Raw genomic sequence first — 14,874 nt, forward strand, 5'->3', positions numbered from 1 at the left:
TATTACAACTGCAAATTAGTGTTGGGTGGCCACTGGGAGGGAAGAAAGACATTAAGTAGAGAAAACGAAGGAAAATTCAGTGTTAAATTTCAGGGCTAAACTTAAGGAAATATGGGATGATGTAATCAAAAGGGAGGCCTTGACCTTTCTTTATTTTCCTTTACCCTCATTATTTTTTTCAAGTGCTCTTCCTCGGTTTAACCACCAATTAGACCATCAGATACAAGCCATTTGCATGAGCTCTAGATTCATGCCATGCTGCCAGCTCACTGCCTCACATCTTTATGGCAATGATGTTATACGACATTGAAAACTGGCTAAAGGATGAAGAAAATTAGAAAACACATCTACCAGGGAACTGAAAATTGAACATGCTAGAAGTACAAGGTAAGGAGCAGGTCCAGTGGAGAAGGAAAGAGCTAACTAGAGTGGGAGGTGCAGCATGAGAAAAGAAGGGTAGAACTCAATAGGGAGTAAGGTCAGTAACCCAATCACTTAAGAATTAGCTTGGATAAGAGTAAGAAGGGAGTGCCACTGGAATTACAGAGCAGACACAGGGAGCACCATTATTTTCCATGAATATAAGAGGTTACAGGTGGGCCTTGAGATAAACAGAATGTCTGACATGGAAATTAGATGGATATGGGTCATTACAAATATATTATTGATACAGCCAATTAAAAGTTGGAAGGGAAGTATGATTATAATCATATTTGTTTGTTTGTATTCCTAGAGAATTGTATCAGGACCATTATAATAGTACTTAAAACTCCTGTAAGCTATATATCACATACATTAGGTGTGGAGGAGGCCAGAGCCAGAAAGGCTCATTCTTCTTCATTCTGTGTGTTCAAGAGAATGATTGGAGGGGGATCTGGTGCAAGAAAATATATTTAGCTTTCTCAAATAGCAGCTCCTTCCCTGAATGGAGAAAAAGTTTTCCACCTAACAGGAAGATATTGCTCAAGTTTTTCTCACCCAATACGGTCTCCTTTGGGAAGGCTGCATGTCTACCAGTAGATAAGGCCTTTGTGGGAAGCATGTATCATAAAAATACTCCATTCCAGACCTGCTCATATGTCCCAGAACTTCTCCCTGTGATGAGCCAGTGAGGAGAGGCTGAGGGTCCAAGACATGTGTCACACCTCAGTATCCCCAGGCCTTAGAATAGGAAACAAGTAAGAGCAAGACAGGGAGAATGAAGAAAGAAGGGATAGAGTATTTATTTCAATATCTAGTGAAGTAGTAAGGCACTGTAATAGATAGAGTTGGGAACAGCTTTTGTTGAGATTGGTTCAAATACAGAAAATAGAATAAATTTCTGGCTCTCAAAGTGAGTTTCCCCATCCACACCGGTTGTTTGTGAATATCTCAGACCTTATTCATTTCCTCTTGGCAGCAGCCTATGAAAAGAGGGGGGAAACTTTCCAAAGGCTTTTTCTATTGCAATCATAGAATGTTATTTTCAAAAATTGTAAAGAAGTATGTTTGTTAAATATTCCTCCTATTTTTTCAGGGACCTACAATTCAAGGAGAAATATTGCAATTTTATGGTTCTAAGAGGAACATTAAATGAACTTTAAAACCATAAAAGGCTTAACATTGCCAGCTCTAAAACTACCAAGTTGCTCTAGTGTCATTGAATTAGTTTACATATCTAAAATACTGTGTTACTGTTGTTATTCATAGAGAACCAATATGATACATCTCATTTCACTGTAGATTTGTGGCTCTGTTTTCTGAGGACAGTCTCTTTTTACCAAGGAATGTCTTTAATCATTATGGTCTTTTTATTAGCCTTTGTAATGTTCTTTACTGTACCTCTTTGTCAGAGAATGCAAATGCATGGATCAAAAGGCATATAAGGGTTTAAGGCTAGATTAAGTCTATGAATAATGTTATCCCAAGATGATTTTACACCCAGAGAGAAGTCGATGCTGAAAGTATCAAACACTAAAAATTCAGTATGACATTATTAGGTGAGTTTCCTGAGTGATTGGTATTACTTAAATAAGTCAGCAGAGTTAACAAACCAGATTTTTCTTTTACAACCAAATATTTCCTGGAGCTATTGAGGCAAATTCTGTAAATTTCCTATAACCAGAATTAGCTCAGAAAGTAGGGAATTTGATACCAGTGTTTGTCGTGCATAAATGAGCATAATATTTCTAAAATCTATATTGCTCCATTTCAACACATCTTATAAACTACTGCCAGATAAATATCTCAGAAACACAGTTCTGATGCTGTCACTCATGTCACCAAGAGCTTTTAATGGAGATTCTCAGATATGAAGAAATCTCTCTGGGAGACCTTGAAGCCGCCTTTTTCAACCTTGCTCTACAATATCTAAAATGGCTCAGAAAAACAGAATAGTCACAATATTGAGGCTCAACACTAATAGTCAAATGATTGTCATATTAAAAAAAAAATTCTACCTAATTTCAGGACAATGCAGTTGGACGGAGACAAAGATTTGGTGGCCCACCCCTGCTTTACTCTAAGAAATGCAGCAGCAAACATGGGCCATCTGGAAGAAGGCAGGATGACAGTCCATTTCTCTCTGTCAGCCCAGTGACTCAGAGAATTGGGAAGGCATTAGCTCTCTCTTAGCTTGTCAGAAACCTGATGAGCACAGTATTATGGTCATTAATGGACAGTCACATGTAAGGTGACACAAAACTCTGCCCTAAAACTTCATTCTTTTCCACTCTTTCCTTCAATCCATGTTGAGACCTACTGTACAGGGGGCAGCATAACATGCTGGAAAAAAGATCAAGTCCTGTGCCCCAACTCTATTACTCACTGTCTCCATGACATTGGGCCTCTGTGGCTTAGTCACTACATCCAAAATGGGAAAATAAGAGTGATAGTTCTACTTCATGGAGCTGTTGAGAACTAAATGAGTAAATTTTATTATTAAGGCAATTTTTAGCCAGAGCCAGAGAGGTTGTTTTGTTTTGTTTTGTTTTGTTTTTTGCAGTGCTTTGAAGGAAGATTTTCTGAAGCTAGCTTAATCTTAAAGACCTTCCATTTACCCCACCCTATTCCAAAGGTCAGAGCAATTTAAATAAGCCCAACTCTGCTATCTCAGAGGACAGGGACAAACCAGTTCCAAGCAGCTATGTCTGGGATTTGGGCAGAGGACACAGTGAAGGAGAGTTAATATTGGTAAGTCCTGCTATCTCAAATAGGACTTGAAGGGTCAAAGCAAATCCAAACAAATAGCTAAAGAGATCTAACTACTGTTTATGAAGATAGTACTTTAAAGTTTGAATTTGAGCAACTATGGACAGAGAAACCAAAACTGTTTCTTTTTATAGTCATTCCAATACAGGAAGTCACCAAATCATAGAGGGATGTGGGCCATGGGAAGTTCCATGGGTGGATCAAACTCAGTATGTCTAACAGTAAATCAGAAATTATTTTTTAGTCAGGCTTTCTCATCCTTCCCTATTTCCCAGGTCATGGAACCACTATTTAGCTTCTGAAATTCCAGCTAACTATCCTGCCTTTATTCTCTATTATTTGCTAGCTCATATATCTTGTTTTGACTCCCTTTTCATAATTCTGAATGTGCTTATCTCCACCCATGGCTCTTCTCCTTTTTCAATTTGAATGACACTGGATTAACACAAGACTCTTTTCTTGACTCTAAGATCTGTTCAGTTTTTCAAGACAACTGGATCCCAAGATTTGTTTTTCTAAAGCCCCTTTCAAGAAGATGTACTAAGAAAGAAAGAGAAAAACAAATATTTTATATTAATGCATATATGTGAAATCTAGAAAAATGGTACAGATGAACCTATTTGCAAAGCAGAAATAAATAGACATACAGACATAGAAAACAAACGTATGGATACCAAGGAGGGAAGGTGGATTGGATGAATTGGGAGATTGGGATTGATACTATGTATAAAATAGATAACTAATGAGAACCTACTGTATAACACAGGGAACTCTATTAAATGCTCTGTGGTGACCTAAATGGGAAGGAAATGCAAAAAAGAGGGGATATATGTATACATATAGCTGATTCACTTTGCTGTACAGCAGAAACTAATGCAACATTGTAAAGCAATTATACCCCAATTAAAAACAAAAAGAAAAAGAAATCAGTGATATGAAGCATACTAAGTTTCTTCAATTCCCTTGATCCCCATGGCCTTTTGTCACATCTGTTCTTTGGATCTTCAACTCAGAATCAAACCTGGACACTGAACCTACCTTATTTGGGAAAATATATAAATATGCTGACTGGATTCATCCAAGAGTAAAACTTTCCAATATAGATGGGTCTCTAAAGTGCCCAGTGTTAATTTTATGTGTCACTCTTCCTCCATTTTCCAGTAGTTATTATATTTTCACTTCTTAACTTAAGCTGGCTATCTCTATTCCTATTATAAACTTGACTTTTATTTCCCACAGAAATAAAATCTGTTACATACTCTCTTGATTTATTCCTTCCCCCTCAAAACCTATATTTTTACTTATCCTTATGTAAATAGAAATTATGTTCTGAGTGGAATTTTCTTGTTATCTTAAAAATGGTGCTAAGCCCCAAAGTTAAGAAGAAAAATCCCTAAATATTCCATATTCTAAACTCAGAGAATGATCAACCATTGGACTGATCATCTCTCATAGGGAGTACTAAAAGGTGTCATCGGAGAAACCATACAAGAACTATTGCCTCACAAAACCCTGCTAAGGAAATTTAAAAATTGAGGAGAGTCATGTGGGTCTTTTCATAGAGTGCAGTGTTCTTTACAAGAAGCTACTTCCTTCACTATCTATACAGAGGGAAACAGTCTGCTTCCCCTCCACAAATAAAGAGAGAAAGGACACAAAGAAATCACTTGTAAAATGTGGAGTCCTGCAAAAAAAGGACATCAGCATTTTGCTTCCAGGTAGAAAATCATTTAAACTTTAGACATTCCCTCCATATCCTGAGTTTCAAGAGATCTAAATATATATGACAAACTTGCCTTTAGGTTATGGAGTTGGAAACCATGGAAGGAAGATGAAATTGTGGACTTGATAATAATATGGATCAGGACAAACTAGGAGAGAACTGAACCTTGACCACAGGCCTATAAGCCAAAAGATAAGGATGTCTTTGTCTCCACAACCCTCCTCCTCAGCCTAACAACAGAGGTGGAGCTCAGGGAAGAGAGAGTGAAGGTAGGTAGAGTACACTGTACCCCACTTCCAATCTGATAGAGCTACCAGGAATCCTTCTGTTGAAGAGTAAATGAAAATAACGAATGAACAAAAAAATTTAGAGAAATTAGAGTGAGGATATTGAATGATCAGTTACCAAAATAAAAATTAAGATTTTAATAACAAGTTAACTAGAAAGTGCTAAAATTGAGATAAATTTTTTAAGGGGACTACCATTTAGCAGGAAGAGTATAGTTGAAAGCAGGAATTCAAAAATTTTAAATGGGCTTCCCTGGTGGCGCAGTGGTTGAGAGTCCACCTGCCGATGCAGGGGACACGGGTTCGTTCCCTGGTCCAGGAAGATCCCACATGCCGCGGAGCGGCTGGGCCTATGATCCATGGCCACTGAGCCTGCGCGTCCGGAGCCTGTGCTCCGCAACACAAGAGGCCACAACAGTGAGAGGCCTGCGTACCGCAAAAAAAAAAAAAAAAAAAAAAAATTTAAACTGTCTCATGTTTATGTAAATTAAAATATCTATAATATCTTTTATAATCTTTAATAGAGGAAGAATTTTCTCTCTTCTTTATATCCAGGCTAATTTGGTCATTTGTAATCTTTGCCTCTAGGTGTTCTTTCCAGACCTTGCATACTTTCCATAGGCTTCCTCTCATTAGTTAAACATCCTAAGCTTCCCTCCTAAAATCAATGCAACACCACACAACACAACATAATACAAATAATAAAACTACCCCTCAACTCCATCTTCTACTTGTCAGGGAGAAAGAAATTTTGCTCTACACTTCTAGGTTCTTCCGGCTGGTCTAAGAATTAAATTGACATGAGACAAATTAACAGGAGAAAATGGCTGGAACTTTCACCTTAAATATCATCTTTAGCTAAAGAAAAAAGAGGGTGTTGGGGTCAGTGGCTTGGGACTTCAAAAGGGAGGAAGACAATTCACAGTAAGATAGAAAAGCAACTGTTTGGTAAACAAATATTTGGAGGGCTATGCTGAGACAATGGGGCACAGAGTGGACTCTGATCTCTAGGCCCTGTCCTCCCCGTCAACAGACACAGCTGGCCAATATTCTTTGCACATGTCTCTGGTGATAGCTCCATTCCTCCGGGGCCAGTGTCTTTATCTAAATTCTTTAGTGATTTAAGGGGGAAGGTCATTGTTTCTTTCTGAGTCTTTTGGACCTTTATTGTTTTCAGCTTGAAATAATCCACATGCCAAAGAGACATTTTGGAGTGACAAATTTTGTTCTCTTGCAATCTCAAACTACTATTATATTCTATGATGTTTTTGGTAATGAAAACAACAGGTAATGAAATATCTATTTTCATGATATTTTGACCATACGCTGAGAGATTTCATGAGCACATTTGTTGTATTATGAAAATCTACTTTAAAGCCTGTCTCTATTTTATTTATTTTCTTATTTCAATAGTGTCTGGGTCTATAAGCATTTTGAATTGGTCTAATATTCCCTAGGTGTTCTCATTTATTCCTGCAATACCTGTGACTCTTTTATGCTGCTATTTTTTAAGTCTGTATTTCCAGCCTTGACATCTGTTCCAAGCTCTGCAGGTATATATCTGGTTTTGTATTCATCTTCTCTACTTGAACCCTGCAGAACAGCTCATATTTGATATGAACTTATTCTCGGAACCTTTAAAACCATCTCTTTCTGAGGTCTGTGCATCAGTAAATGTCAATAGTGTCTATTTATTTCTTTTTCTAGCTCGTTTCTTGACATTTAATAGATACTCAATAATTCTTGGTTAAATGAAATTAATAAATTAATTAATATTAATTTAAAAATAAATCATGACTAGCATACAATTAGTCTATTAATCAGTATCTGCATTATTTTATTTCAAATAATATACTTTATTTTTCCTTTTTAAATCAATGCAAATTATTCTGCTTTTGCCCATGATGCTTGCTACATTTCCTTCTCCTTTCCAAGTTTGTACATCTCATTTAATTTAAATCTCTTAAGCTCTCAGGAATTCTCAAACTTTCCCTCTTTGATCACTGGTCTTTAAAATTCATATTTATTACATTCATTATTTTAATATTAAATTCAATCCTTGGTTATTACTCTACACTATTTTATGTGGGTTTGTTTTGTCAATTAAAGAATGCACTTTCCAATCCATTTCCAAAAGGATTGAGCCACTGCAATCATTGACCTTCAGCACAGCCAGAGAGGAGTTCAGGGTGGAGATCAGGAGTGAGGCACTCTGTGCTCTGGGGAAACTGGCAGAACAGGCCTTCAGATAGTTAAGATATTTTCAGGAGAAAGTTTTGTGAACTCCAATTCTTGCATTATCCCATACTTAGAAAAGCACTAAAACCATTAGCCAAGATATCTGTTCCTCATGAGTAGCAGCAGCCTTCTACTGAGACATGTGTTTGTTTACATGTACCCTTCACCAAAATCACATATATACTGAATTCCCTCCTTAAGTCTTCAGAACAGTTTCTCAGAGCTATTTGAGAGGTTGTCTCCTGGGCCGTAGTCCTCAGTAAGACACTGAATAAATTCGACTTACAGCTTATACATTGTGCATTTTTTTTTAAGTTGACAGTAATATCTTCAATTAATTTTCAACTCTGAGTTGTGATAAATATAATTTACATATTCCTTTAGACAAATAAGAATACTCAGTAGATACTCAAAAAATGCATGGCTAAATTATGCAAATAAGATTTATCTTATGTTTCCAGAATCACTTAGTGTTGCCCTATGTACCCTTTCTTGAAGTCTGGGAAATTGCCCTTGAAAAGTTACTAGTCATAGACCAATAAAGCCATGTGTTTTATTCAAAAACATAACTGTCACAGGATAATAAATAATGCTGTGGGCATTCATCTGGCTGATCCACTGACTCATTATTTGAACTGAAGGAAGACTGTTCACATTCTTTACTTCAACATTACCTAAGTGCCAGAGAGTCAAAATGAGATGTAGTGAGATAGATGTACACAGAGCTCATGCAGCCTCAGTCTAAAGGAGGCTTACTGATACAGAGCTCCCTCATTCAATTGTACAATTATCTGCTTAAGTGAAAACTGAATTTAAATTTTCTCCTGGGGGAAAATGCTAGTTTGATGCTCTGTTAAAAAAAAAAAAAAAAAAAAAAAAGGTCTTTGCACATGTATAATGAAAAAATTGTATTGCAGGGTGCAATTATTTAACATGTGTTATAGTTAAGTATCTAAAACATCTACAGGGTCTGAAAAAGCATATGGAAATGAGCTGTTTTCCAAGTTAATGCCACAGAAAATGACAGCTAAGCTGATCTCTTTTTCACACACTCTTAATGAAGTATTTCTCTTAGGGTTTGAAAGAACTTGCAATCTAGCTGCTTTCAACTCTGGGACATAGAAGATTCAAAAGAAATTAGTCTTGGGTTCTGATATATTAGTTCAGAAGTAACTGGCAGTTTCATTTATAGGTGTACAATTTCTATAAGTGATATTCAGGCAAGTAGGCAGACTAAATGAGCAACGTTTATCTCTAGCCCTTCAAGCCTTTCCATTTTCTAACCCATCCTTGATAATTTCTGCAACTTTTATATCTTTTCCTTCTTTCTAAAGATTCTCTCAGAACCTTCTTTCATACGGATCTATTCATGCTAAATGTAAGTTTCTTTTTGCAAGAAACCCTTTTTGGGAGGTCATTTTAATTTGTGCTTTAGAAGGTGGAGAGGGGCATCCACTAAGCTGCTCCCCACTGAATGTGTTTATAAGACAAACAATAGCTACCTCAGCAAATCATGTAAAGCAGAGGCACATTTCCACTGAATCCTGCCCAGGCTGCAGAATAATGACCAAATAATTCTTGCTGTTTTAAAACACTAAGTTTTAGGGTATTTTGTTACATAGCAATACTTCATTGGAACTTAGGAAAATAATGTGATATCAGGATATTGGTGTGGGGTGAATATCATGGGAAAATATATATGGGAATATTGTGTGTGTAAGGATTGAAAAATACATATTATTAGAACTAATGAAAAAAAGATGTGATGGTATATCTGAAATTAACTTTAAAGACATTCTAAACCAGACTTTATCTATGAGAAAATTGATTACAAATGAGGTGAAGAGACTAGCTATATATCAGTAGCTTAAATTTTGTGACAATTGCTTTCTGAATTCCTGAAAATGTTCAATATGGAGAAGAATAAGAATTAAAGCTCTTTTAGTGACAAATACAATAAAGGTTAATAAACATGTAACAGGTATGGGAGGATTCAAGCATGACTTTCTATTATATGTATGATAGAGAAATATGTATAGACCCTGATTTTTAAAAGGAAAAGAGCTGGTAAAATAATATCTTTTTGTAGTGTATTTATATATTGACACTCATGAAGTGTTTTGTGATACATCCTCCATGTAATACCTGAAACATATATGGGCAATCACAGAGGGAAAAAGGAAAATCTGGATTTCATAATCACTTATGTGTACACGTCTATATATGTGAAAACATAGGGACATGCATCTCTATTTTACAACTGTATTTAACATCACAAAATTGGGAACCTATAATGTCATAGCAGACAAAAGAAGTTTACTGAAGCCGGTGTGTAAACGTAATCAGAAATATGAAGCTACTCTGAAAGTCCTATCATATTACTGGTATTTGATTAAATGTTGACTTGTAGAGCTAGACTTTCATTCTTAATGCCCCAATAGTTGTAAACATAATATATAAAACACAATTTATTACATACAATTTCAAAAGCTATAGAAAGGTGAATTACAAAGAAAAATATTGACATTTTAGATTTAGTGATCTGAAGAGTAATTCTATTAAAGAAAAGAAAAAAAGAGATCTTAGCTGAGAAGTTTTACTATAATAACTGAGAAAGTAATAAATTATGCATAGGCGGTGTCATTTTTAGGACAATTCTACACAGCCTGGTTCAGAAACTTGTGCTGACCTATATGAAATCTTTCCTTCTCATTAATTTTTTGAACTTTTCCTCTCTCCAGTACATGACATCACTTTTCCATTGCCAATTCCAAAATTCTGGCACAACCCAGATCCCAGTAAGAGGAGGAGGTACAATAACCAATCAAAGCATGTGGATTTTGGCATGGGGTTCATGCCCAGGTGATTCAGTTGCTCTGTACTCATCTCCAGAAAAGAAGGTCCCAGAGACCAGAAAAAGCTTCTCCTTTTAAGGACTCTGGGAGCTCTGCAGTCTATAGTAGTTTTAGAGAGGTAATATAGCCTAGTCAAAGTGGGTACTGGACACACTTAATCCCAGTTCAATCCCTTAATAGTTTTGTCTTTAGCAATCAATTTCAACAGTATTTACCCAATGAGTAAATAGTATAAAAACTTATACAGCTTCAGAAAATAAATTCTTAATAAATGGTAAATACTACTAGCTATTTTTCATGATAATTTCTTCTTATGCACAAGTAAACTTTTAATAAGTTTAATAAAGTTAATGTCAAGTTGATTATTACATGATGGATATAATTTCAATTTACTGTCACATATTTTAGTATAAAATATATCAATCCTGTGGAAAATATGTAAATTCATAAAGAACAGTAGTGTACTCACTACTCACCTTTTTTAAAAAAATATCTTGATATTTGTTGTTCAAAAAATGAAGCAAACATAGATATTGGCAGCACTTGGGAGACAACTCTCAATCACATTTTCTTCCTCCCCAATCCAAAGGAAAATCTTATATCTTCATGTCGAATATTATCCTTATGTTTTCCTATCTTTAAAAATACACTAGCATCAATAAACTTTAAAAAAATTGTTATTTTTTTTAGACTATGTCTTTCTATATATATATAAGCTGTTCATTGTATAACTGCTTTAAGCCCTCTATGAATATATCAGGCTTAAAAATGTGTTCTCTTATTAACGAGCATTTAGGTAGTTTCAATATTTTGCTGTTTTACACGCACCTATTTGCGTCTCATTCTCTTTATTTTTAAATTGGAAATATTAATAGTACCTCCCTCATAAGATTTTTGTGGAGAGTAAAATAGTTAATAAATATAAGAATTGTGCTAAGTGCAAAATAAATATGTGTCTGCTAATATTATAAATAGTGTTGCAAGCATCCTTGATGCACTCACCTCTTTGATTCCACCTGTAAAATGTAGGAATGACATCCAAAAGTGGAAATATATGGTATTTGGTATATACATTTCAACTTGAACATAATTTTTCAATCTGCTCTCCAAAGTAATTGTACTATTTTATGTTCTGAGGATTACATGGATTTTGGAATCAGACTCTCTGAGAACTAGCTACATGACCTTAGCAAGATACCTCTCTGTGACTTAATTTTCTCATCTGTCAAGTGAATATAACAATTATATCTATCTGATTGGGTTTCAATAAAGATTAAATAGATTATTTGTATAAAGCATTTGAAACAATGTCTATAACATGTTAAGTGTACAGTATATATTAGCTATCAAAACCATTACCAGCAGAATAGGAAAGTTCTGATTTCTCTACTAGTAGTTGAAATTGTCAGATTTATTTTGTTCTTTGCTTTCTTTCTTTATCCAGATTGATGGGTGTAAGATAGTACTTAATGTTTACTATAATTTACTTTCCTCTGAATAACAGATAGTCAGGTTAAGTATTTTGGAGGTGCCCAAATTCACCTTCATCCATTTCCCACCTCACATGCAATGATTTTAATCTTTGAAGTGCTCATAAAGCCAACCCATGGCCAAACCTCCTGCTTCCAGCAGGCCAGAGGCTTCATCCTTATTCTCCTCTCTCTTCTACTCCATGCAGATAATTATCTTCTTTTTGAATCAGGATATATTCTTTTACTATTTCCTTTTTGTGTATCATATTTTCATAGTCATCTTATTGCTTTGTATTGGGAGCAAAGGGCTTACCTACAATCATGAACTTACAGACCATCTTAACTAGAAAAAAAAAAATTGTTCCTGGAAAAATAATATATTTTCACTGTAGGCAACATGGGACTAGATGGCAGACATGACTACAATAAATAAAAGGTATCCATACTTCTACTAGCAGGAAACATTTCTTAAAACTATTTTATATTTCCATAAAATGAACTGTAAATAAAATTATGTAGATATTAATAGTACTACATTATCAAACTTATGAATTGTGGAAAAGCATGTTGTCAGAAGAGAGTTCCTCTTCTTAAACAATTTGATTATATGGTAATATAATATTAAAATAAATTGAATCAGAAATGAAATCTAAAGTTTGAAAGACAGTCACAAAATCAATGTAAGACAAGAAATTGTAATAACTTAAAAAAGTAAAATATGCAATTATCTAAGTAGAAAATGGAATAAAAGTTTACATTGTTAAATACAGGCATGAATCTCTTTCCTATAAACAATAAAATATATAAACCAATTGTTAATGTAAATGAAAAGTAGAGTAATTGTACAAACTTTAGTATGAGCAAAGAGATGTAATGATACTTTGTGTTTTATGATGCCAATAAAATTGAATCTGGTTGAAATGATGCTCTAGGACAGGGTTCCCAAACCCCCAGGCCATGGACTGATACAGGTCCATGGACTGTTAGGAACCCTCGCACAGCAGGAGGTGAGCAGCGAGCAAGCTATCAAAGCTTCATCTGCTGCTCCCCATTGCTCCCCATCGCTAGCATTACTGCCTGAACCATCTTCCTCCACCCCATCTGTGGAAAAATTGTCTTCCACAAAACTAGTCCCTGGTGCCAAAATGTTCGGGACCACTGCTCTAGGAAATATGTTACCTAAATCACCACAAAATGATGTAGTAAGTTGAATAGACAAAGAGCCTTGGAAAATTTTTGAGATAATTGTCAAAAACTACTAACAAAAGTGCTCCCAGAAGGCTTCATAGTTGAGTTTATTGTAAATTTCAAATAATTAATTCTGTCCTATTGACTCTTTCAGAAGTTAAAGAAAAAAGGAAAATTTCCCAATACTTTAATATTTTATAGCATAACCCTGACACAATACTATACATATTGTGCATAAAACTTGAAATAAATCTTACTCATAAAGATGCAAAATCTCAAGTAAAATTTTAGCAAATTAAATGCAGTAGATTAGCCATTACCAAGTAGAAAATGGAATAATGCTTAAATATTCAAAAAATCTAATCCTTCATGTTAATAAGTCAAAAAGAAAACCTTATGATCATCTCAATAGATGACACAAGTGTATATGGTAAATTTCCACACCCTTTAATAGTTTTTTAAAAAGTCAAAACATGCAAAAATAGGTTTTTATATGATAAAAATTAATTCTCTCACTTTCTATGCATCAGTATACATGTATGTACGTATACTTTTGTTGAAATTGAAATAAAAGCCTATGCTACCTCCAAAACTTCCTTACATCTTGAGTACAGCTGCATTAAATCTGTAAGATATTTGGGGCAATAGTTGTAATTATGCAATACTATTACATTTCCTAAATCTATGTGCTTTAGAATGCTAGTTCTACCAGATATTAATAGGTCTCCTTTGAATAAAATATTTCATGGCCAAATAAGTTTGAAGTGCACTGGGTTACCCAGATGAACATATTCTTTTGCTGCAAGACTATCTGGGAGAGAGATAAATTGTGTATGATTTCTAAAATGTATTTGGCCATCAGCTACACCCAGCTCATGTGTACACTTTCCTTTTCTACTTTTTAGTGCCCAGTGATGAAATGTACAAGTGAGCATTTGTAGCTAAGAGGAACAAGATCCCAACTCTTACACTACCGATTTTAAGATTGTTTGCCAAAGAAGTGGAATCTTATTGTGTATTAAAGGATGTTACTCCAAAATTGCTCATATCATTTTCTTAAGCTGGATATTATAATTGTGTCTATTTAAAAGTCTTTTGCCTTAATCCCTTTAAATTTCCATTTAAAATGAAATGTGAATAATGTTGGTTTCATGCATGTATAACTTTCCTTCATTGAATAAACTTTCATGGAATGCTTTATAAGTGCCAGACACTTTCTAGAAATGGATTATTCAAAATTGAATAAAATAGGCAGATAAAGACCTAACTACAATCACTGTAGAGCATATAATCCCAGGCAGTAATTGCTTAATTTGTAAGAATGCATTCCCCTTTATGAGTGTGCAACTTCAAAATACATTGCCTTACTTATAAAGTTATATGCATTCACTGTTGTACAAACATTTTGAGTAAATTATAAAATTTAACTTTTTGAAAACTTGAAGCTGTACAATATTGGGAATGATTGTGACACAGAGTCCAATACCTAAAGCATCTTTTTATGGGTAAAAATTCAGGGGGCCAGAATTTCATGCTCAGTTTGAGAGCAAAATTAGATTTCATAGCAGTTCTGAAGTTTGACCCACCATATTGTACACCATAACTAAGATTTATTGAGTACTGGGGGGAAAATATGTTGTATTGGCTAGGAATTTACAATTTGAGGACCTCAGATAGAATCCTTGGTGGTTTCCTAATCACCTGCATGGGACACTAAAAGTAACTTACCTTCACACCTTGGTGAAAAAAATAGGTACCTTTTATTCTAGTATCTTTCATGCTGAAAACCTTAGGAACAAAGGGTGTATCCTGTAATATAATGATAGACCTCTGCTTGTCACCCATTTTATCCATGGATAGTAAAGTAACCTAATATAGTTTTCCTTTAGGACTAACAAAGTTATATGAGTTATAATAATATT

The 14,874-nt window shown here is 34.7% G+C and overlaps 1 long non-coding RNA gene across 1 annotated transcript; it reads left to right on the top strand.

Annotated features, from left to right (window-relative positions):
• The first annotated feature begins 193 nt into the window (after window positions 1-193).
• LOC137229704 (uncharacterized) lies at window positions 194-14,161 on the top strand. The gene is made up of 2 exons (XR_010945803.1): window positions 194-387; window positions 13,858-14,161. It is a non-coding gene; the product is annotated as an uncharacterized lncRNA (long non-coding RNA).
• The last annotated feature ends 713 nt before the right edge of the window (window positions 14,162-14,874 follow it).

This window comes from Pseudorca crassidens, chromosome 9 (assembly GCF_039906515.1).
Source record: "Pseudorca crassidens isolate mPseCra1 chromosome 9, mPseCra1.hap1, whole genome shotgun sequence".
NCBI classification, from domain to species: Eukaryota; Metazoa; Chordata; class Mammalia; order Artiodactyla; family Delphinidae; genus Pseudorca; species Pseudorca crassidens.